This window comes from Saimiri boliviensis, chromosome 5, assembly GCF_048565385.1.
Source record: "Saimiri boliviensis isolate mSaiBol1 chromosome 5, mSaiBol1.pri, whole genome shotgun sequence".
In the NCBI taxonomy this organism is placed as follows: Eukaryota; Metazoa; Chordata; class Mammalia; order Primates; family Cebidae; genus Saimiri; species Saimiri boliviensis.
Genome location: NC_133453.1, coordinates 148325142 through 148349118, shown reverse-complemented (window position 1 = coordinate 148349118; position 23977 = coordinate 148325142). Strand labels below are relative to the sequence as shown.

General features: G+C 36.8%; 1 protein-coding gene across 5 annotated transcripts in view; it reads right to left on the bottom strand.

Moving 5' to 3' along the window:
- Nucleotides 1-23977, bottom strand: part of LOC120368057 (nuclear pore-associated protein 1) — a 192541-nt gene that overhangs the window by 145151 nt on the left and 23413 nt on the right. For all 5 annotated transcript variants that reach the window (XM_074398627.1, XM_074398629.1, XM_074398630.1 and 2 more), the window contains exon 1: nt 7435-23977. This exon is cut by the window's right edge and continues 23413 nt beyond it. The gene's annotated coding sequence lies outside the window, so the exon portion shown is untranslated. The remainder of the gene's footprint in view (nt 1-7434) is intronic.

Sequence of the window (23977 nt, the reverse complement as noted above, 5' to 3'; positions counted from 1 at the left end):
TAGATGGGATCCTGGAACACAAATATTTGTTAAGTAAAAGAGAAAATCTAAGTAAATGTGGATGGTAGTGAATGATAATGTCTATTATTGAATTATTAATTGTGACAAATGTTCACTGTCAGGGATAAAGAATGCAGAACATAATAATAAGGTGTCACTTGTCCAAGAAGATATAACAATTCTGAACATGTGTGCATCTAACAGCAGGCATCACACCATGTGAGGCAGAAACTTAAAACCAAAAGGAGGAATAGATGAATTCACCTTATAGCTGTAGACTTCAAAACTCCTCTTTCAGAAACAGACAGATCCACCAGGCAGAAAAAAAGCATAATTCAGTTGAACACAGCAGCACAATCAATTAACTTGATATAACTGACATCTACAGACGACTTTATCCAACAATGGGCAGAATGCAGAGTCTTCTCAAGCCCACATAAATCACTCATTAAGGTAGACTACATTCTCCTCCATAAAACACACCTAAACAAACTTAAAAGAATGGGAATCCTTCAACATATTTATTCAAACCACAACAGAATTAAGGTACAAATCAATAAAAGAAAACTAAATGGTAAATTGCAAACTACATAGCAAAAATAACATACTTCTAAATAACACATGGGGCAAGGAAGAAATTTCAGGAAAAATTTTAAAAACATTTTGAGCTAAATTTAAAGGAAAACACAACCTATCAAATGCAACATGGAATGCAATGTGAAAGGTTAGAGAGAAATGGATAATCTTAGTGTAATATGAGAAAAGAGGAATCTAAAAATCAATCATATAAATTTCTGCCTTAGAAACCTTAAAAGAAAAAAGTAGGGAAAGTTAAATCCAAAGCAAACAGAAGAAAATATGTATTTTAAATACCACAGGAAAAAGAAAAGTAAAAGATAAAGCAATTGCATTTTTAATTGGATATTGGATAGACTAAAGGTTTCTAGACCGTAGAAGTATCCAGTATTAGCTAGGAAAACACAACACCCCAAATTTAATCCTTGCTTATGGGCATGAAGGGAGGACTCTGAAGACATGAATCTTTAGGAATGATTCACCAAAGGTATATAAGCCAGGGTAATTCATTTGGTTACAAAGTTAGCACATTTTAAAACTATGAATAATTCACCAATAAGAAATTTAGGTAAATATAGCTAGACATATACAAGGCATAGAGTACAAGAATAAAGACAAAAATACATACTGTGTCCTGAGACACATGAGAAAATCATTAGGCTTATAGGAGAATATCAAAGAACACGGAAGAAGTCATGCAGACACAGATCGGTGAACATGTGTTTGTCCTTGGGGAAAAGTCCCCAAAATGCCCACCCACTGCCACCCTCCTCTACCTCTGCATGTCCCCAGTTTTCACTGTATTTGGACCTCTCACCAGGTCCCTTGTCTATGCAGCCACAGATCCCCCTATTCTACAGCTTCCTGTTAGAATGTTTTCACCAAAATATATTGATACCAGGTGGTCTTGTGTTGTATACCGCCTGCCTGCCTGCCTGCCTGCCTGCCTGCCTGCCTGCCTGCCTGCCTTCCTTCTTTCCTTCCCTCCCTTCCTCCCTCTCTTCTTCCTTCCTTCCTTTTCTCCCTTCCTTCCTCCCTCCCTCCCTTCCTTCCTTCTTCTTTTCCTTTTTTTTCTTGACAGAGTCTCACTCCACCGCCCAGGCTGGAATGCAGTGGTATGATTTCAGTTTATTGCAACCTCTGCCTCCTGGGTTCAAGTAATTCTCCTGCTTCAGCCTCCCAAGTGGCTGGGATTACAGGTGTGCACCACCATGCCCGGTCAATTTTTGTATGTTTAGTAGACATGGCGTTTCATCATGTTGGCAAAGCTACTCTTGAACTCCTAACCTCAAATGATCTGCCTGCCTCAGCCTCTCAAAGTGCTGGGATAATAGGTGTGAGCCACTGTGCCTGGCTTGGCCACTGAATTTTCTTATCCATAGATAATATCTACACCTGAAAAATGACTGAGGAGACAAAAACCATGTTTACAAAGTCTAGAGAAGCACACAGTAATGTCCTAGGCCTTCATCTTAACTAACCACACACTCACTCACTCACCCAGAGCAACTTCTAGTCCTGTAAGCTGTATTCACAATAAATGCCCTATACAGGTGTACCATAATTTTTTAATCTCTAATACTGTATCCTTACCTTTTCCATGTTTAGGTATGTTTACAGACACACATACTTACCATTGTATTACAATTGGCTAGAATATTCAGTACAGTAACACACAGCAAATGTTTATAGCCTAGGAGCAATAGGAATACAGCCCAGGTGTGTAGGAGAATATACCAGCTAGGTCTGTGTAAGTGCACTCTATGATGTTCACAATGTAAACCAAAAATTAAATTCTAAGAATGCCCAACCATCTAGATGGACTTTCTCCTCAATCAGAGCTCCTTTAAAACTTAACCTGAAAGACTAGTTCAGGCCATTACAGGAAGGAAGAGTTGCACACGCCTCATTATACCTCTCCAGTATTAACTTGAATACCAACTCTAAGTCTGTTAAGAAACATTTTAAGACCTAGGCAGGTGCAGTGGTTCACGCCTGTAATCCCAGCACTTTGGAAGGCCCAGCTGGGCGAATCGCCTCAGGTGAGGAGTTCAAGATCAGCCTGGTATATATGGTGAAACCCTGTCTCTACTTAAAATACAAAAATTAGCTGGGCATGGTGGTGTGCACCAGTAATCTCAGCTACTGGAGAGGCTGAGGCAGGAGAATCACTTGAGCCAGGAGGTGGGGGTTGCTGTGAGGTGAGATCACACTGCTGCACCCCAGCCAGGGGACAGAGCAAGACTCTGTCTCAAAACAAACAAACAAACAAACAAATAAAACCTATTTTCTCTTTTGACTGCTACCTGGAGGCTTCATCTGCATAATAAAACTTTGGTCTCCACAATCTCTTTTTTTTTGTTGAGACTGAGTTTCGCTCATTACCCATGCTGGAGTGCAATGGCGCGATCTCGGCTCACCGCAACCTCCACCTCCTGGGTTCAGGCAATTCTCCTGCCTCAGCCTCCTGAGTAGCTGGGATTACAGGCACGTGCCACCATGCCCAGCTAATTTTTTGAATTTTTAGTAGAGACGGGGTTTCACCATGTTGACTAGGATGGTCTCGATCTCTTGACCTCATGATCCACCCACCTCGGCCTCCTACAGTGCTGGGATTACAGGCGTGAGCCACCGCGCCCGGCCTGGTCTCCACAATCTCAACTCAGACATTCCTTTCCTTAATCCCAGGTCTTTACATAAACTCAACCAATTCAACCAATTGTCAGTCAGAAAGTGTTTAAATTTACCTTCACCTCCCACACCTCTTTGAATGCTTGCCTTTTTGGACCAAAAATATTTTGGGCACGATTTTTTTCAGAAATCCTGCCCAAAATATTTTTTAGATCATTAGACTGAGGATTTCATTGCTTGTGTAGCAGCTATGTATTTCTTAAATGTATTTGATTGATATCTTATGCCTCCCTAAAATGTATAAAACCAAGCTACACCCTAACCACCTTGGGTGCATGTTCTCAGGACTTCCTGAAGGTTGTGTCATGGGTCATATTTGGCCAAGAATAAATCTCTTCATATATTTTACAGAAGTTGACTCTATTCGTTGACAATAAAATGACCAAATTGACACATGGCACATTTCTTGGACCATATCCCCATTCTAATGCTTGATTATAGTTAGTTAATTAACTGATATATCCTTTCTTGTAGTTCCATATTAAATAGTTGATTTGTTGATGTGCAGTGGCTAACTTCCATGGAGACTCCTACTGATACTGTGTATAGCCCAATTCTGACCTTCTCTTTAGTGTTACAAATGGAATTCAATTATCAATCTTTCTAAGTTTCGCACACATTGTTACTTTGTATTGCCAGCTAGAAGCAAACAGCCAGGAATACAGTAATCATTGTGTAATTGTGGAAGGTATGAATCAAAACTCTGTGGAAAAACAAATATGGTTTGGTCATGCCTTAAGAAATGTAAAAAAAAATGGACAGGTTATATGGAACAACAGAAATTATACGGAACAATAAAAATTATAAGAAGCAATGGAAATTACAAGGAGCAATAATTTGCAAGACACTGTACATCAATCAAGGAAGGACAGTGATCCCCAAAAAACTTAAAACAATTTCAGGAGCTCTGTGATTGTGTCAAGTTATAGCTGCAAGTTTCTTTCTGTGGTGTGGCAAGGACTTTTGGGACTTTTTGTGTTGAGATGAAACTGAGGGTCTTGAAGAAGAGTTTGGCTCCATTTCATCCAGCCATTATCCAAGCCCAGTGTTAGGAATGGGAGAGAGGAATCATGCCAGCACCCACGCAGTGAGGGTTGACTTGCGCTAGCAATTTTTATATATACATGGGTAATAGAACTATGGGAGCAGTCCAGAAGAAAAAGGCAAAGCCACATGAAGAAGCCATTTTAATAAATTTGGTCTTCAACCCTTTCATCTTATCCCTAACTGTAAAAGGACAGAGGACTTTACATAACACAGTCCATCTTGCAACATTAGCCCACGATGAGAGGTGACCCGTTAAAGATGAAGGAACTGCTTATGAGCAGGATAAACCACCACATCGAAACCAAAACCTGCATTTTCTATAATCTGTTGTTACATGTGACTGATATACTGATTACATTTTGACAGTGTGTGACTTGGGATGTTTCACTTAAGATTTTTCAACTTTATGATAGTGGGAACGTGATGTGAATTCAGCAGAAAGTGTACTTCGAGTACCCATGAAACTATTGTGTTTTTCACTTTCAGTACAGTAGTCAATAAATTGCATAAGCTATTCCACATTTTATTATAAAATAGGCTTTGTGTTAGATAACTTTGCCCAACTGTAGGCTAATGTACATGTTCTGACTATATTAAAGGTAGGTTAGATTAAGTTACTATGTTTAGTAAGTTACATGTTTTACATATATTTTCCCATGAAATTATTTTCAACTTATGATGGGTTTATTAGGAAGTAAACCCATCATAAATTAAGGAGCATCTGTAATTTAAATGGAGGTTTTTATTTAAAAGAGCATAACACATTTCTCTTCAAAAGAAGGAGAACCAACAATTTTTAGGTCCTTTATTTGTGTCCCTGAAAATTTTCATAAATTCTATAAAAAGAGTGAAAATGGGTGAATCAAAACACAGGTTCTATTCTGTCCTATGAAACAGAACATCATAAATAATTTTCATAGACAGTGTTTTTTATAGATTTTAGAGCTGGATACTTTTTTTTTTTTTTTGGGTGGGGGACGGAGTTTCGCTCGTTACCCAGGCTGGAGTGCAATGGCGCGATCTCGGCTCACCGCAACCTCCGCCTCCTGGGTTCAAGCAATTCTCCTGCCTCAGCCTCCTGAGTAGCTGGGATTACAGGCACACACCACCATGCCCAGCTAATTTTTTATATTTTTAGTAGAGACGGGGTTTCACCATGTTGACCAGGATGGTCTCGATCTCTCGACCTCGTGATCCACCCGCCTCGGCCTCCCAAAGTGCTGGGATTACAGGCTTGAGCCACCGCGCCCGGCTTGGATACTTTTTAAAAAAAAATACGCTTCAATGGACTCAGTAATGTCACCTCATAGATGATTCAGAAAGAGTGTTTAGAACCTGGTGAATCAAAACACAGGTTCTGTTCTGTGATATAAAACTGCACATCACAAAGCGTTTTCACAGACAGTAAGTTTCTAGTTTTTTATAGCTGGGTATTCGTTTCTTTTAAATTTGGGAATGACCTTGATCCCCTCTCTTTTACCACATAAATACCACAGCTATATAGTTTGCATGGAGAACTAGATGGCTCTCAATATTTAGGAAAATTAAGATTAATGGTACCAAATCATAATACAATAAAATAATGAAGATGAGGGAGATTGGGGAACTGTTTTTTTTTTTTTTTTTTTTTTAAACAAGATCTTCCCTTGAAATTCTCTGTATAGAGTACTGAAGACCACAACCCCTGATGACAGCATCACCTGGCAAACAAATATGCCATCTATTATTTGGAATAAAAATATCCATAAATTACCAATGCTCTTGGTCTCTTGGATTCTCACAGATCATAAATTTTTCAGAAATCCTGCCAAAAATATTTTTTAGATCATTAGACAGAGGATTTCATTGCTTATATAGCAGCCATGTCAGAATGTGTGCTTCATTAGAAAATGTTCTCCTCTCAATACAATCATGTTGGTGTTTGTATAATGCATATTCAGGCTCTAATTAATCCTGCTGTACTTTGGGAACATTGAATTGTTTCTTGAGTCCTAAATTTCTGTTCAAATGTGCTTTAGGAATCTCATCTTGACTATTTAGGACACTGAACCATCTATTCACATACAAACTATGTCAGAAGAGCATAAAAGAGTAGACATTGACACAGCAGCTAGATAACTGAGGTGGGTATATTATTAACTGAGTCAATGAAACATAAAATCTAAGAAACTCACACCTGTGATAACTTTAAATAATATTTTGCTAGTCCATTGATAACAGAAACAGAAAATATTAAATATTAACCTTAATATTAAACTTAATATATAATTAATTATTTAAATAGTATTAAATATTAAAAGATAACTTTTAATAATATTTTGTTAGTTCATTGATAAGAGAAAATAAAAATTTTAATTCTCTTTCTCCAAGGCCATATCATAATAATATATGCTGCCTGGAGATGTATGACATTTCCTGAATGGCATTTTTATTTCAATGAAAACTAAAAACGATTTAGTAACTACTCATTAAAGAGTAAAAACAAATACATGTCTATATATTGGTTATCTGTACAAAGACACATCATGCAGATATTTACAAAAACAAGTTGGAAAAAACAAAAAATTCCAGTCAATGTCTACAGCTTTTTGGTAAGGGTAAAAAACAAAGGATATGAGGACATTCTTACTTGCACAGTAGCAAAGTGCTTCTCTGCATTCAGAATGGGATTTTCAGTGTTGCCGCCACACAAATTAATGCCTATGTACCTTTCACAATTAGAACAAACTAAGCCATATAGTGCAAACAATGAATGATAATTTTAAGCATGCGATTCTCAGTAAATATTGTGTTATAGTTCTCACAAATGTCTCTACCCCTCTCCCTTTCAACTATAGGTATTTCATATCAAAGATCTAGAAAATACTAAAACAAAAATTGCATAACATCTGTCTTTCTCAATAAAAGTGATTTTTCATCCAATTAGTAAACAATGATCCTTGAAAAGATAACAATTGAAAACATTTTGAAAAGCGATTATGAATGCATTTTTATATATAGGAATGAAAAGCATTAATACACGATACAGAAATATAAATTTGGTTTTAGATGATGTTTATGTGAGATAACAAAGCCATAAAAGTGTTAACTATATTTGCCAAAAAAAGGCAAGGATATTACCAGGAAAGCCTGAAAGCTGTTAAACGTCCTTCATCGGCAAGATGAATGACTCTAGAGAAAAGTCTTTCTTATACGAACGAAGTGCATTCTTCAAACAGTCCCAGGGGACAGCTGGCCTTGCCCCTGCAGACCCCACAGAAGGCTCTGAGCTCAGCCGCAGTGGCTGTGGCTCTGCCCTTGGTGGGTGTGGTTTGCAGCAGGAGGACTGCTTTCATGGGACATTTGCGCTTGCGCAAGAGGCACCCAGGGATGTCCGTAGGGGTTTCTGCCTCATCTGGCTGTTAGGGGAGTAAAAAATCTCCAGGCTACAAAAAGTAGGTACAATAAAGCACAGTGACCTCTAATAAAATTCACCAAAAATGTAGTAAGCAACTAACATGGAAAGCAATATTGGGGGGATTATCTTAAGATTCACAAGGACGTTGGAGACATAAGTATCATCAGTAATATTCCAATGTTCTAAACTCCTCTTTATTCAGCGTACAGCTGGGAATACAGGTATTTGTGCAAGGCATGCAGGTTTTCACTCTTCCCTTTCTTCCTTATAGAATGTACCAGAGAGTAAGGTAATAGAATATGGATAATTTTTATGTTAAATGCATTCTCTTAGTAATTAAGAAAATGTGTTATTTGCACAGAGATAAAGCAATGAAATAAGGAAAGCAGAGCTCAAAAACAGACAAAATCATAGAAAATAATTTATAAGAGACATTAATAGAGGAAAGATGGCTTTTACAATCAATGATCTAGAATACTGAATATTCATTGAGGAACATAAAACCCATCTTTAATTTTATATTATACACAAAATCAGTTGCAGGTAGATTATGAATTCAAATATAAAAACAGTTTAATATAGTATTTATACTTGCTTTACGAAAATAACCTTATGACCATGGGATAAGGTAAGTTTCCTGAAATTAGTCATAGAAAGTATATGCCATACAAGAGAAAAGATATTCTAACATAGTTGATGGAAGCAAGGACTAGATACAGACCAAGTCAAACTCAAGGTCATCATTTTCCTTTCTTGTAGGACTTAGCTCAGATTCAGAAATTGAACTTCAGAGTAATAGTAGTGCCTACCACATGAGGCTTTGTGAGAAGCGAATGATCAAATGATACATAACACCTACAGACAGATATCAAGTCTCTACCGACCATCAAGTGAGTATTTGCTAATACTGCTGTATTATGGGCTATTATTGAGGAAATACGTTTCAATGTGTTTTCATATAATTTGAATAACTCCATTTTTTACATAGTTATATGTAATGGTTATTACTGTACTATTATAATTCTTATTCAAAGCTTGGCGAGGTAATTTTATAATCCATGATTCAAGAAATCCACTGAGGTAGAAAAGAGAAATTGGAAAGAGTTACTTGAAAGTTTGTAGTGAAGTGGGAGCTTCCTAAAGACTTTTAGAAAAAGTACTATCTTCAGGATTTCTGTCCTAAGCTTAAAAATATGAGCCATGTTTCCTGTAAGCTTCATTCCAAATTCAATTATTCAACCCATAATATTTTTAAATCTATATTTTTCTTCTTTCCCATTTATTCTTTTAATTGCTTGGATGGTGATTATGCACATTCCTGTATGACTGCTCACTGCAGAAGTAGCTTCATTGTGATTTCCATAACATATTTTCCTTGGCTGCCCCTCTAGTTTTTTATCTATCATCAGTCCTGTCTTAAGTCTGAGCACTTAGAGCTCATTGACTCTTATTGTAATTGACAAAAGGGTCCAGCTGCTCACCACTTATGGAAATAAGTCAAAATCATAATGAGCTATGACAAGAAAGAGTGATATTCCTTTATTATTGGTGTCAGCAAGGTGAAGAGCAGAGAGCCATTCAATTCTTCAATTTGTGGAGAGAATGCAGGGGTTTTAAAAAAGGGTTTGGAATGTAGAAGCAAGAGGGTTTAGGAGGTGCCAGGGGGGCGTGACTTGTTCTGATGGTCCTCTTGAATTATTGTGCCATTTGGGGAAGGAACTGGTGCCATGATAGATCCTGCCAGCTTATAAATTAGTTGTAGTCAATTTTGTAATCACTGTCCACCGGGTGTGGGTTTTATATCTGCAGTAATCTTTTGTTGGTGAGAGAATTCTGAAGGTGTCTGGTCCTTATCAGGATGTGACCCCTGAAGCTTCTAAGGCAATATGTGACCAGATAAGAGAGCATGATGTGTGCTTAACTAGCACTTAGGTAAATAAATGTGCACAGGCATGGGAGCATAGTTGGGGAAGGGTAGGGAGTGGAGTTCATGGCACATTCTGAGGCTGTTTTCAAGAAGAAAGATTATATATATGTAGTTTGTCTCAAAGTTTTATCTTAATGACCAGGAGGGGAAAGAGGAAGACGAAAAGAAGAAAAAAAAAGTTTAAAACCAGTTTGCGGCTCAGCAGTGAGGCTGCTTGGTTACATTATTTGTCCGTTTGAGATGGGTCCCTCTTTGTCTGCATCTCCTGTGTCTCCTTCATGGCCTGTGATTCTGCCTTTTTATTTTCCTGAAGAGTTTGGAGAGGGATGGCAGACAGAGTATACACCATAATGGACTATAAAATATGCATTTAAATAAAGAGCATAAGGGGATTTAACAAGTCACTGTGCTCTTACAGAAACTTTTGTTACAATGAACAGAATAACTGTCCATGAGGCATTTTAAGATGAGGAATTAACATGAGATCAGTAACTTAAATAATTATGTCTTTTCTCAAGGAGTCAACTATGAGGTTGGAGGAGTGGGAAGACATGTTGAATTGCAAATACTCAAAATAACAGAACCTAAATAGCTGCTATCCAAGTCTCAGAAGTGAGCTATGTGGTCCAGGTCAGTTGTGTCCCTATCAAAAGCCAAGGTGGCTGTTCCATTTCTGTAATTGGCAAGTTGATGCTAAAATTAATATGGAAATGCAAGACATAAAAGACAAAGCAATCTTCAAAATGAAGAACAAAGTTGGTATACTGAGCTCCTCACTTCTTGATTTCAAGGCTTACTAAAATCTGACAGTAACCAAGACATTGTGGAGAGGAATGACATAGAGATTATACATCATAATGGACTATGAAATATGGTAAACTGATTTTATAAGGTTCCCAGGTCATTTCAATGTGAAAAAAAAATCTTTTTCAACCAATGCAGCTGGCACTAGTGCAAACTTGTATATTAGTTGGACTCCTTCCTCAAGCCATATGCCTGATTGATTCGATCGGGATTATATAACTAAATGTAAGTGCTAAACAATGTTTTTAAGATTTGACACCAGAAGCACAAGGAAGAGAAGAAAAAAAAGATATATTCACCTTAAATATTTTGTGATTAAAATCACACTATCAAAAGTAAAACAAAAACCCAAAGAATGAAAGAAATTTTATAATTCATTTAGCTGATAAGGTTCTATTCTCCAGAATACATTAATGCTCTCCAGAATACTTTAGGAGACTGAGGCAGGCAGATCTTTTGAGCCTAGAAATTCAAGACCACAGTAGGCCACTTGGCAAAACCCAGTTTCTACAAAAAAAAAAAAAAAAAAAAACAGAAAGAAAGTTAGCCCATGTGGTAGTCTGCACCTGTAGTCCAAGCTACTCAGGAGGCTGAGGTGGGAGGATTACCTGAGCCTGGGGAGGCCGAGACTGTAGTGAGCTGTGATCACACCACTGCACTCCAACCTGGGCAACAGACTAAGTCCCTTTCTCAAAAAAAAATCAACTCAAGGAGGCAAACATACAAATTAAAAATGGGCAAATTACTTGAATAACCATTTGTTGTTGAATGAGCATATGAAAGGTTGTTCAATGCCTTTTGAAGTAAGTATTCCAAGTAATTTTGTAAATAATCTGCCCGAAGATGTGGAGCATGATTTTCTACTTCTTAGGTATGTGCTGTGAATAGTGACTTTTAAAAAAATGTACAACGTGGAAAGGGTGAAAGGAGAAACTGTACAGCAGAGAAATACAATAAGAACTGCATCATCTAAGTGATCAAGGTAACATCAGCAGTAATAAAGCCTATTGATAGTCCATCCCTTCAGGTGACGTAATGAGAGTGACACTTTCCCACTATGTTCTTGTTCATCTTCCCCAAAACTCTCAAGTCCTGTCTAATCAGGGGAAAAACATTAGAGAAATTACAAATTAGGTGTCTCAATATCATTAAAAGTAAGGGAAGTCTAAGAAACTGTCACAGGCCTAGGAGCCAAAGAAGACATGACATCTATGTGAAACGGTGTCCTGGGGGGCATCCTAGAATGGATAATAGACATTAAATGAAATCCAATGACACCTAGATAAAGTGTGGATGTTAGTGAGTGATAACATATAATATTTGTTTGTTAATTGTGACAAATATGCCCCACTAATATAAGAGGTTAATAAGGAAAACTGTTTGTGGGACATATATACACTCTGTATGATCTTCACAACTGTTTTGTAAATCTGAAACTATTCCCAAGTAAAAGTTTATTTCTAGGATTATTGCAAAGCTTCATAGAAAGGTTATTTGCAGGGGCCAGGCACGGTGGCTCAAGCCTGTAATCCCAGCACTTTGGGAGGCCGAGGCGGGTGGATCACGAGGTCAAGAGATCGAGACCATCCTGGTCAACATGGTGAAACCCCGTCTCTACTAAAAATACAAAAAAATTAACTGGGCATGGTGGCATGTGCCTGTAATCCCAGCTACTCAGGAGGCTGAGGCAGGAGAATTGCCTGAACCCAGGAGGCGGAGGTTGCGGTGAGCCAAGATTGCGCCATTGCACTCCAGCCTGGGTAACAAGGGCAAAACTCCGTCTCAAAAAAAAAAAAAAAAAAAGAAAAAGAAAGGTTATTTGCAATGTTATTGATGTTCCCTGAGAGCATTCCCAAAATTGTATCCTCTTTCTTCCCTGCTGAAGTTAACTATTATTTTGAATTCTTGTCTATCTCTTTAGTTTTTATTATTTTCTAAGTTTCTAAGTTTGCATTTCAAACTAATATCTTGCTCAATGTTTTTCTCTTCAAACTTAGATAAATGCAAGTGTTTAACAAACCCTTATTTGCACTCTAATCATGAGAAATCATCAGACAAATCCATGTTGTGAGGAAGCTTTAAAATGCCTGACTGATATTTTTCTAAACGGGTCAAGGTCATGAAAAATAAATGAAGACAGAAATGATTTCATATTGGAGAAGACCTACACTGGAAGGTGGACCTTAGGATATCTTCCAATGATCCCCATCTCTAGGTATACACACTGTGTATGCTAACCTCCTTCTTATGAGTGAGTGTGGTCAGAAACTCTGAATGCTTTGAAACAACAGGATACTGTCAAGGTGGTGGCATATCACATTGGGTGTCATGCATGTTACATAAGATTGTGATATCTATCTTGCTAGCAAACTCTTTCTTGATAAATTTAATGGAGCATTCTGCAATGTGGAAGAAGTTTCCAGTGGGCAAGGCCACTATGGGAAGAAACTGAAAGGCAGCTTCTGGCCAATAGGCAGCAAGGAACTGAGGCCCTTGGTCCAACGGCTTGCCCTACAGTTTACAATTTACTTTAAAAAGTAATCCAGAGGCCAGGAGCAGTGGCTCACACCTGTAATCCCAGCACTTTGGGAGGCCGAGGTAGGCGGATCACTTGAGGTCAGTAGTTCAATACCAGCCTGACCAACATGGTAAAATCCCATCTGTGATAAAAATACAAAAATTAGCCAGGGGTGGTGGCGCATGCCTGTAATCCCAGCTACTGGGGAGGGTGAGGCAGGAGAATTGCTTGAACCCAGGAGGTGGAGGTTTCAGTGAGCTGAGATTGTGCCACTGTACTCCAGCCTGGGTGACAAGAGCAAGACTCGGTCTCAAAAAACAAAGGTAATCCAAATCCCTTTTAAAATAATACTATTGATGCTCATAGATAGTGTGAGTATCTTATTATAAAGAAAATCAATTGTATTTATTCCCTTCTATCCTTTATATTATTGTTGTCATTCATTTCACTTACATATAAAACCATACATGTATATATATAACATATAAATAATCTTATATTACATATATTGTATTATGTTGCTGCTATTATTTCCACAAGCTATTGTCTGTTAGATCAGTTAAGAATATGAAAAATAAAATATTTTATTTACTAAGGCAACTACTAATAAATAAAAAAAGCACAGCATATATGCTAAGAAAGGAAAGAAAATGGATTATATAAAATGTTGAAATAAAATGATAATAGGCAAAAAAGTAAGTAGAAGACAAAAATAGGGACAAAGGCTGGGTGCAGTGGCTTTGGGAGGCTGAGGTGGGAGGGTCACTTGAGGTCAGGAGTTCACAACTAGCGTGGGAAACATAATACCATCCCGCCTCTAAAAATAAAAATAAAAAAGTCCCAGGTGTGGTGGCAGTTACCTATAGTCCCAGATACACACAAGAGGCTGAGGCAGGGAGAGGGCTTGAGCTCAAGAGTTCCAGGCTGCAGTGAGCCATGATCTCACCACTGCACTCTGGCCTGGGTGACAAAGTGAGACCAAGTCTCTAAAACAACAACAACAATAATAAAATGGGGAAAAAAGAGCAATAAACAGAAGACAAATAACAAATATAGTAGATATTGACTAAACTATATCACTAATTACTTTGAATGTCTAAATGCATCAATGCAAAGGAAGATTTTCAGAGTGGATCAAAAAACAAGACTCAACCACTGTATATATTGGCTATAAGAAACCCACTTAAATATAAAGACAGATATAAATTAAAAGCAAATTGCTGGAATTATATCATTCTAACACTAATTAAAGAAAGCAAGAGTAGCCAAATTAATTGTAGATAGAGAAGACATTAAAGCAAGCAAAATTACCAGGAATAAAGAAGAGTATATCATAGATATGAAGGGCTCTATATTTCAAGATACAACAATCCTTAAGGTGTATGCACCAGACAACAAAGCTTCCAACGATTTGGGGAGGAAACTGACAGAACGGCAGGAGAATGAGATGAGTCCACTATCACAGTTGTACAGTTCAACAGGTCTAGGAGAAATGTATGGATCCAATGGGCAGAAAATCAGTAAGGACAAAGCTGATCTCAACAGCATCATCAATAATCTGTGCATAATTTATGTCTATGGACAACTTCACCCAACAATGGACACAATACAATTTTTTTGAAAGTCTACATTGAGGACTCACCAAGATAATCCACATTCTGGACTGTAAAACATATCTCAATAAATTTAAAAGACTAGAAATTATATCACATTTACCCTCACACCACAATAGAATTAAGCTAGAAATAATTAACAAAATAATAATAAAACAATAACTGAAAAATCCAGAAATGCTTGGGAATTAAATAATGTACTTTTAAATAAGAAAGAGTTCAAAGAAAAATCTCAAGAGAGATTAAAAAAAAAATTGAACCAAATGCAAATGAAAACACAACCTATTAAAATACGTGGATTCAATGAAAAAAGAGTTTGGAGGGAAACACATAGCATTGAATGCATATATTAGAAGAGAAAAAATCTAAATTAAATCACCTAAGTTTCCAACTTAGGAAACTGAAAAGGAAGAGTAAATTAAATCTAGAGTAAGCAGAAGAAAAGATATAATACTGCAAAGACAGTAGATGTGCCATAGAAATAATGAAGTTAAAACAAAAGTTACAGTCTGAGACAGGAAAGCATCATGAGGTCTGTAGAACAGTAAAACACATGGAGGAAGACAGGCAGACAGAGATGGGGAAACATGTATAAAGCCTAGGAAAATTTCAAAACCACACAGCTAATGGAAACTGAACAGCTTGCTCCTGAATGATGACTGGGTAAACAATGAGATGAAGGCAGAAATAAGGAAGTTCACAACAATTATGAGAATCAAGACACAACGTACCAGAATCTCTGGGACACATTTAAAGCAGTGTCTAGAGGAAAATTTATCGCAATAAATGCCCACATGAGAAGTGAGGAAAGATCTAAAATTGACACCCTATCATCAAAATTGAAAGAGCTAGAGGAGCAAAATAAAATAAAATCCAAAAGATAGCAGAAGACAAGAAATAACTAAGATAAGAACAGAACTGAAGGAGACAGAGACACAAAAAACCTTGAAAAAAATCAATAAATCCAGGAGCTGGTTTTTCCAAAAGTTCAACAAAATAGACAGACTACTAGCCAGACTAATTACAAAGAAAAGAGAAAAGAATCAAATGGATGCAATAAAAAATGATTAAGGAGACGTGACCACCGATTCCACAGAAATACAAACTACCATCAGAGATTACTTACTACAAACAAGTCTATGCACATAAACCAGTAAATTTGTAAGAAATGGATAAATTCCTGGACACTTACATCCTTCCAAGACTAAGCCGGGAAGAAGCTGAATCCCTGAATAGACCAATAACAAGGTCTGTGAGGCAGCAAGCAATAGCCTACCAACCAAAAAATCCAGGTCCTTCCAGACTGGATTACAGCCAAATTCTACTGGACACACTGAGAGGAGCATGTACCATTCCTTCTGAAACGATTCCAAACAATACAAAAAGAGGGAATTCTCCCTAACTCTTTCTATGAGACCAACATCATCTTGATACCAAAACCTGGCAGACACAATCAAAAAAGAAAATTTCAGGCCAATATCCATGATGAACATTGATGCAAAAATCTTCAATAAAATACTGGCAAACCGGGCTGGGCGCGGTGGCTCAAGCCTGTAATCCCAGCACTTTGGGAGGCCGAGGCGGGTGGATCACGAGGTCAAGAGATCGAGACCATCCTGGCCAACATGGTGAAACCCTGTCTCCACTAAAAATACAAAAAATTAGCTGGACATGGTGGCGCGTGCCTGTAATCCAAGCTACTCAGGAGGCTGAGGCAGGAGAATTGCCTGAACCCGGGAGGCGGAGGTTGCTGTGAGCCGAGATCGCGCCATTGCACTCCAGCCTGGGTAACAAGGGCGAAACTCCGTCTCAAAAAAAAAAAAAAAATACTGGCAAACCGAATCCAACAGCACATCAAAAGCTTATCCATCATGATCAAGTAGACTTCATCCCGGGGATGCAAGGCTGGTTCAACATACACAAATCTATAAACATAGTCCATCACATAAACAGAACCAAAGACAAAAATCACATGATCATCTCGATAGACGCAGAGAAGGCCTTTGACAAAATTCAACAGCCCTTTATGCTGAAAATTCTCAATAAATTAGGTATCGATGGAACATATCTCAAAATAAGAGCTATTTATGACAAATCCACAGCCAATATCATACTGAATGAACAAAACCTGGAAGCATTCCCTTTGAAAACCAGCACAAGACAAGGATGCCCTCTCACACCACTCCTATTCAACATTGTATTGAATGTTCTGGCCAGGGCAATCAGGCAAGAAAAAGAAATAAAAGGTATTCTGTTAGGAAAGGAGGAAATCAAATTGTCTGTATTTGCAGACGACACGACTGTATATTTAGAAGACCCCATCGTCTCAGCCCAAAATCTCCTTAAGCTGATAAGCAACTTCAGCAAAGTCTCAGGATACAAAATCAATGTGTAAAAATTACAAGCATTCCTATACACCAATAACAGAGAGTCAAATCATGAGTCAACTCCCATTCACAACTGCTATGAAGAAAATAAAATACCTAGGAATACAACTAACAAGGGATGTGAAGGACCTCTTCAAGGAGAACTACAAACCACTGATCAAGGAAATAAAAGAGAACACAAACAGATGGAAAAACATTCCTTGCACATGGTTAGGAAAAATCAGTATCATTAAAATGGCCATACTGTCCAAAGTAATTTATAGATTCAATGCTATCCCCATCAAGCTACCATTGAGTTTCTTCACAAAATTGGAAAAAACCACCTTAAACTTCATATGGAACCAAAAAAGAGCCTGCATAGCCAAGGCAATATTAAGAAAAACAAACAAACAAAACCAAAACAAAACACAAAGCTGAAGGAATCACACTACCTTACTTCAAGCTTAACTACAAGGCTACAGTAATCAAAACAGCATGGTATTGTCACCAAAACAGAGATATAGATCAATGGAACAGAACAGAGGCCTCAGAAACAATGCCACACATCTACAACCATCTGATCTTTGACAAACCTGATAAAAACAAGCAATGGGGAAAGGATTCCTTATTTAATAAATGGTGTTGGGAAAACTGGCTAGCCACATGCAGAAAGCTGAAAGTGGATCCCTTCCTTACACCTTATACAAAAATTAACTCCCGATGGATAAAAGACTTATTAAACATAAGACCTAACACCATTAAAACCCTAGAAGAAAACCTAGGCAATACTATTCAGGACATTGGCATGGGCAAGGACTTCACAACTAAAACACAAAAGCAATGGCAACAAAAGCCAAAATAGACAAATGGTATCTAATTAAACTTAAGAGCTTCTTCACAGCAAAAGAAACAAGCATTAGAGTGATTGGCAACTAACACAATGGGAAGAAGTTTTTGCAATCTACCCATCTGACAAAGGGCTAATATACAGAATCTACAAAGAACTTAAACAAATTTACAAGAAAAAAACCAACAATCCCATCAAAAAGTGAGTGAAGGATGTGAACAGACACTTCTCAAAAAAAGACATTTATGCAGCCAACAAACATGAAAAAATGCTTATCACCACTGGTCATTAGAGAAATGCAAATCAAAACCACATTGAGCTATTATCTCAGGCCAGTTAGAATGGTGATCATTAAAAAATCTGGAGACAACAGATGCTGGAGAGGATGTGAAGAAATAGGAACAGTTTTACACTGTTGGTGGGAGTGTAAATTAGTTCAACGATTGTGGAAGACAGTGTAGGAATTCCTCAAGGATCTAGAACTAGAACTAGAAATATCATTTACCTAGCAATCCCATTACTGGGTATGTACCCAAAGAATTATAAATAATTCCATTATAAAGACACATGCACATGTATGTTTATTGTGGCACTGTTCGCAATAGCAAAGACTTGGAACTAATGCCAATGCCCACCAATGACAGACTGGATAAAGAAAATGTGGCACACCATGGAACACTATGCAGCCATAAAAAAAGGATGAGTTCATGTCCTTTGCAGGGACATGAATGAAGCTGAAAAACCATCCTTCTCAGCAAACTGACACAAGAACAGAAAACCAAACACCACATGTTCTCACTCATAAGTGAGTGTTGAACAATGAGAACATATGGATACAGAGAGGGGAACATCACAAATTGGGGCCTGTTGGGGGGTGGGAGGCTCGGGGAAGTATAGCAGGGAGTGGGGAGAATGGGGGAGATGGCATTAGAAGAATTATGCAATGTAGATGACGAGGTGATGGATGCAGCAAACCACTAAGTAACAAACCTGTACATTCTGCACACGTACCCCAGAACTTAAAGTATAATAAATATATAAATAAATAAGAAATTATCAACATCCCTAATTATTAGGGAAATACAAATTAAAACTACAATGAGATATCTCTTCCCTTCAGACAGAAGGCAACTAACAAAAAATAAGAAAATTACAAGTGCTGCTAATGATGTGAAGAAAAGAGAACCCTTACACACTGCTGGTGGGAATATAAATTAGTACAGCCATTATGGAAAGCAGTACGAAGGTTCCTCAAAAAATTTAAACTAGAACTATTATATAATTCTTAATTCTCTTTAGTATTGAGATTTTTTTTCCTGTTTCTGGGACTTAGGAGTAGGAAAATGCATTCATAAATTTTTTAATAGTAATATAACAAGATTTTAATGTCACTATGCAATCATCAGAAGCACTCCAACCAGAAGTTAACAGTTTATATTCGGTCATACTTTAAAAAAATTGTCACACCATGCACAATGAAGGCCCAACGGGGTGGAATTTGTGTAACCACTGGTGAAGAATGCTGCTTCTATGTAACTCACATTAGACAAATAGTTTCTAATCTGTGCTTTTAAAAGACAAAATAATCTCTCAGTCAGATAAATGAGGCTTAACAATTTTATCTGACTGACTTATTTCCAAGGATGGGAGACTGGGTTAATGGGAGATGGAGTAATGTGCTCAGATTTGCGGGGGTTTTTTTCTTGCTTATTTATTCTTGTTTTAATCTATGTTATTTTCTATCTTTGTAAATCTCTCATCACTCAGCTACTAACTTGATTTTTCTCTTCAAGGTCACCAAATTAAGCATTTAATAGGTGAAACTTCTAGAGAAGTTCCATATGGGAGACATCAAGGAGATCAAAATATACCACTTTGGTATACTATTTTGAATTTTAGGCACTTGAAAAACAGCAAGTACGAGAAGGTCACTCTGCCCTATTTTCTGTTTTTAAGAGCAAGAGATGTGAATGGTCTTATCATCAAGATGAGAAGCTGAGACCAAGAGACCTCTGTATAAACCTTGTTAAAATAACGCTTATAATTCCTCCAGGTCAAGAATCCAGATACAGAGAATGTCTGAGACTCAGGTCTCAACTAAGGTCTCAAATGAAGACTTAACTTGGGAAGATTCCTTTTCCAAGCTCATGTAATTGTTGGTAGGATTCAGTTTCCTGCCTGGGTTGAGATGACTTCAGCGTCGAATTATTTTAAACCTTTAACGATTACTACCAATACTTTATTAACTTCTCAGAACAACCAAAACAAAAGCAAACAAATTAACAGAAAATAGAGATCACTTCCAATGCATTCTCTGACACAATTTTACCCAGATACCACAAGACAGACATTAGAAGAAAATAAAGTTACAGACAAATATAGAAATATAGCTTATGAATAAAGGGGCAAAATTCCTCAAGGAAGGACTTTCTTAGTGAACAAATCAGCAACATATATAAATGATTACACATTGTGATCAAGGGTATTTATCCCAAGAACTTTGGTTCAACATATGAAAATAAGTAATGTAATGTACTATATTAATAAAGAACAATAATCACATTGTCATCTCAAAAAATACAGAAAAAGCATTTGATAAAGTTAAAACCCATTTATCATATAAACATTCAACAAATTAGAGATATAATGGAACATTCTTATCCTATAAAGGGCATCCTCAAAAATTGTTACCACATGTTATTATGAACAGCTCAATAGTTTCCCAATGATTAAAAACAAAACAATGATGTCTACCTCTCACCACTTATATTCAACATTATACTGGAGGTTACAGTGAGGGCAATTAGGCCAGAAAAACACATATAAAACAACCATATTTAAAAGGAAGAATTCAAATTATCTCTCTTCAAAAATAATATGGCCTTTTATATGTAATATCTAAGGATATACTAATATGTGACTAGAACTAAAATAAATCAAGTTCAGCTACTCTGCAGAATACAAATCAATATACAGAAATTAATTTTATTTGTATACTGTAGCTCTCCACAAATCTGCAGCCCTTGTCCCCTCAAAGCAATATCCTGGTTTTGCTACATTCTCAGGCATCCCCAAGATCATTCTAACCTGTGATGTTGTGTCTGCCTAGAGATCTCCCCGTCGACCAGCATTAAATCCATAATGAAAAAGAAAAAAAAAAAAAATCTAAGAATCTAAAGGTAAAACTCAAAAAACAATTCCATTTAAAATATCATCAAAATATAATTAGGAATAAATTTAACAAAATAATTGCAAGATATGTGCACTGAAAACAAAAAGGTATCGAATAAATTTAAAGACAGTAAATAATTTGAAAAATATTTGATGGGCATTGATCAGAAGGTTTAACAGTCTTAGGATGGCAATACATTCAAAATGGATCTACAGATTCAAGACAATTCCTGTTGAAATCTTAGCTTTCTAGGCATCACATACTCATTTTAAACTATACTATAAGGCTATAGTGCCCAAAACAGCATGGTACCGGTGCCAAAACAGACACATAGACCAATAGAACAGAATGGATAAACCAGAAATAAAGCCATGCATCTAAAGCCATCTGATCTTTAACAAAATTGATAAAAATAAGCAACGTAGGAAAGACTCCTTATTCAATAAATGGTGCTAGGATAGCTTACTAGACATATGAAGACTAAACTGGACCCCCGTCTTTCACCATATGCAAAAAGTGACTCAAGATGTATTACAAATTTGAATGGAAAACCTCAAGCTATAAGACTCCTGGAAATCCAAAACAAAAACAAACAAATAAAAGAACAGAGAAGATATCCCTTCCAATGCATTCTCTGAGACTATTTTACCCAGACACCTCAACTAAACAGACATTAAATGAAAAGGAAATTACAGACGAATATGACTAAAGAATATAGAGGCAAAAGTCCTCAAGGAAATACTAGTAAACAAATCAGCAACACATACAAATGATTATGTATTGTGATCAAGCGTATTTATCCCAAGAACTTTGGGTCAACATACAAAAGCAATTATACATTCATTGTGTTAACAAAGAACAACAACCACATTGTCAACAGCCCCAAACCACCATTTGGACATCAACCTTGAGAAATAATTTATGACTAAGTCCTCAAAAGCAATTACTACAAAAACAAAAATTGACAAGTGGGACCTAATTAAATTAAAGAGCTTCTGCACAACAAAAGAAACTATCAACTGGGTAAAGAGACAACCTACAGAAATTGGAGACATATTCACCAAATATATATCTGAAAAAGGTCTAATATTCAGAATCTACAAGGAACTTACACAATTTAATGAACAGAAAAACAAATAACCCCATTAAAAAGTGGGCAAGGCATTAGCAGACACATCTCACAAAAAGACATACAAGAAGCCATAAATACATGAAAAATGCTCAACATCACTAATCATCAGAGAAATGCATATTAAAACCATAATGAAATACCATCTCATATCAGTCAGAACGGCTATTGTTAAAAAGTAAAAAAACAACAAAAACCCAGAAACTGGCAAGGCTGCAGAGGAAAGGGAACACTTATTGACTGTTGATGGGAATAAAAATTAGTTTAGCCAGTTTGGAAAACAGTTTGGAATTTCCTAAAGAACTTAAGATGGAGCTACTATTTGACTTGGCAAACCCATTACTAGGTATATATTCCAAAGAAAATTATTTGGGTATATATATCCAAAATAAAATAAATAATTCTACCAAAAGACACCTGCCCTAGTATGTTCATTGCAACACCATTCACAGTAGCAAAGACATGGAATCAACCTACATGCCTATCAATGGTGAACTGGCTAAAAATAATATCTGGTCCATATACAGCATGGACACAGCCATAAAAAAGAATACAATCAAGTCTTTTGCAGCAACATGACTGCAGCTGGAGGCAGTTGTCCTAAATGAATTAAGACAGGAACAGAAAACCAAATACAACATGTTGTCACTTGTAAGCGGGAGCTAAACACTGAGTACTCATTGAAATAAAATTGCCAACAATAGACACTGGTGTCTAGTAGAGTAAGAGATGGGGGGTGGAGTTCACAAAGTATCAGGTACTGTGCTCACTACCTGGGTGACAGGATCATTTTTATCCCAAACCTCATCACACAATATTCCCATGTAACAAACGTGCATATGTATCCGCTGAATTTAAAGTAAAAATTGAATTTATTTTAAAAAAGTATAATACCTAACAGAAAAAAAAAATCTTAACTTCCTTTGTAAACATTTTTTGGTAGTATCTGGCAAGCTGTTTATAAAATTCCTAGGGAAATGCAAGTGCTCCAGTACAGCTAAAACAATCTTGAAAAGGAGAACAAGTCTTGAGTCCTAGATTCATAATTCCTGATTTCAAAAGTTAATACAAACAGAGAGTAATCACAGCAATGTGTTACTGGCATAAGGGTAGACTGATAGGTCAATGGAATGGAATTGAGTGTCCAACAATTAACCTATGCATAAAAATATAAGATCAGTTGTAGAAGCTGAAAGTACAAATCCTATAGAGGAGAACATAGAAATACATCTTTGTTGCCTTAGGAAAACAATGGCTTGTAATACATCACACCAAAATACAAATGTCACATATAAAAAATGGTAAAGTGATCTTCATCAGAAATAAATTTTGTGATTCAAATTCAAAGCACACCATCAAGAGTACATAAGCAATCAGAGGCAATGTTTGCAAAACATATAGTTGAGAGAAGTCTATTGAATAGAAGATATAAAATATTCTTACAACTCAAATATTAAAAATGAAATATTCTTTTTTTGGAGGGGGCGCAGAATTTCACTCCTTACCCAGGCTGGAGTGCAGTGGCACTATCTCAGCTCACTGCAACCTCTGTCTCCTGAGTTCAAGCGATTCTTCTGCCTCAGCCTCTGGAGTAGCTGGGGGTTACAGGCATCTGCCACCATGCCTGTATACATGTGTATATGTATATATATATATTTATATTTCATTCTAAATTTTCTTGACAACCTTATAAAATCAGTTTATCATACCCTTTGAAGCCTAAGGGAGATGTGGTATCTAAATGTGATGTGGGGAGCTCAGGTAGGATACTGAAACAGAAAAAGGACTTTAAGCGAAAAGTAAGATAATCTGAATAAAGTTAGGAAGTTAATGAATAATAATATATACCAATGATTCATTAATTGTGAGAAATGTGCCACATTAATGTAC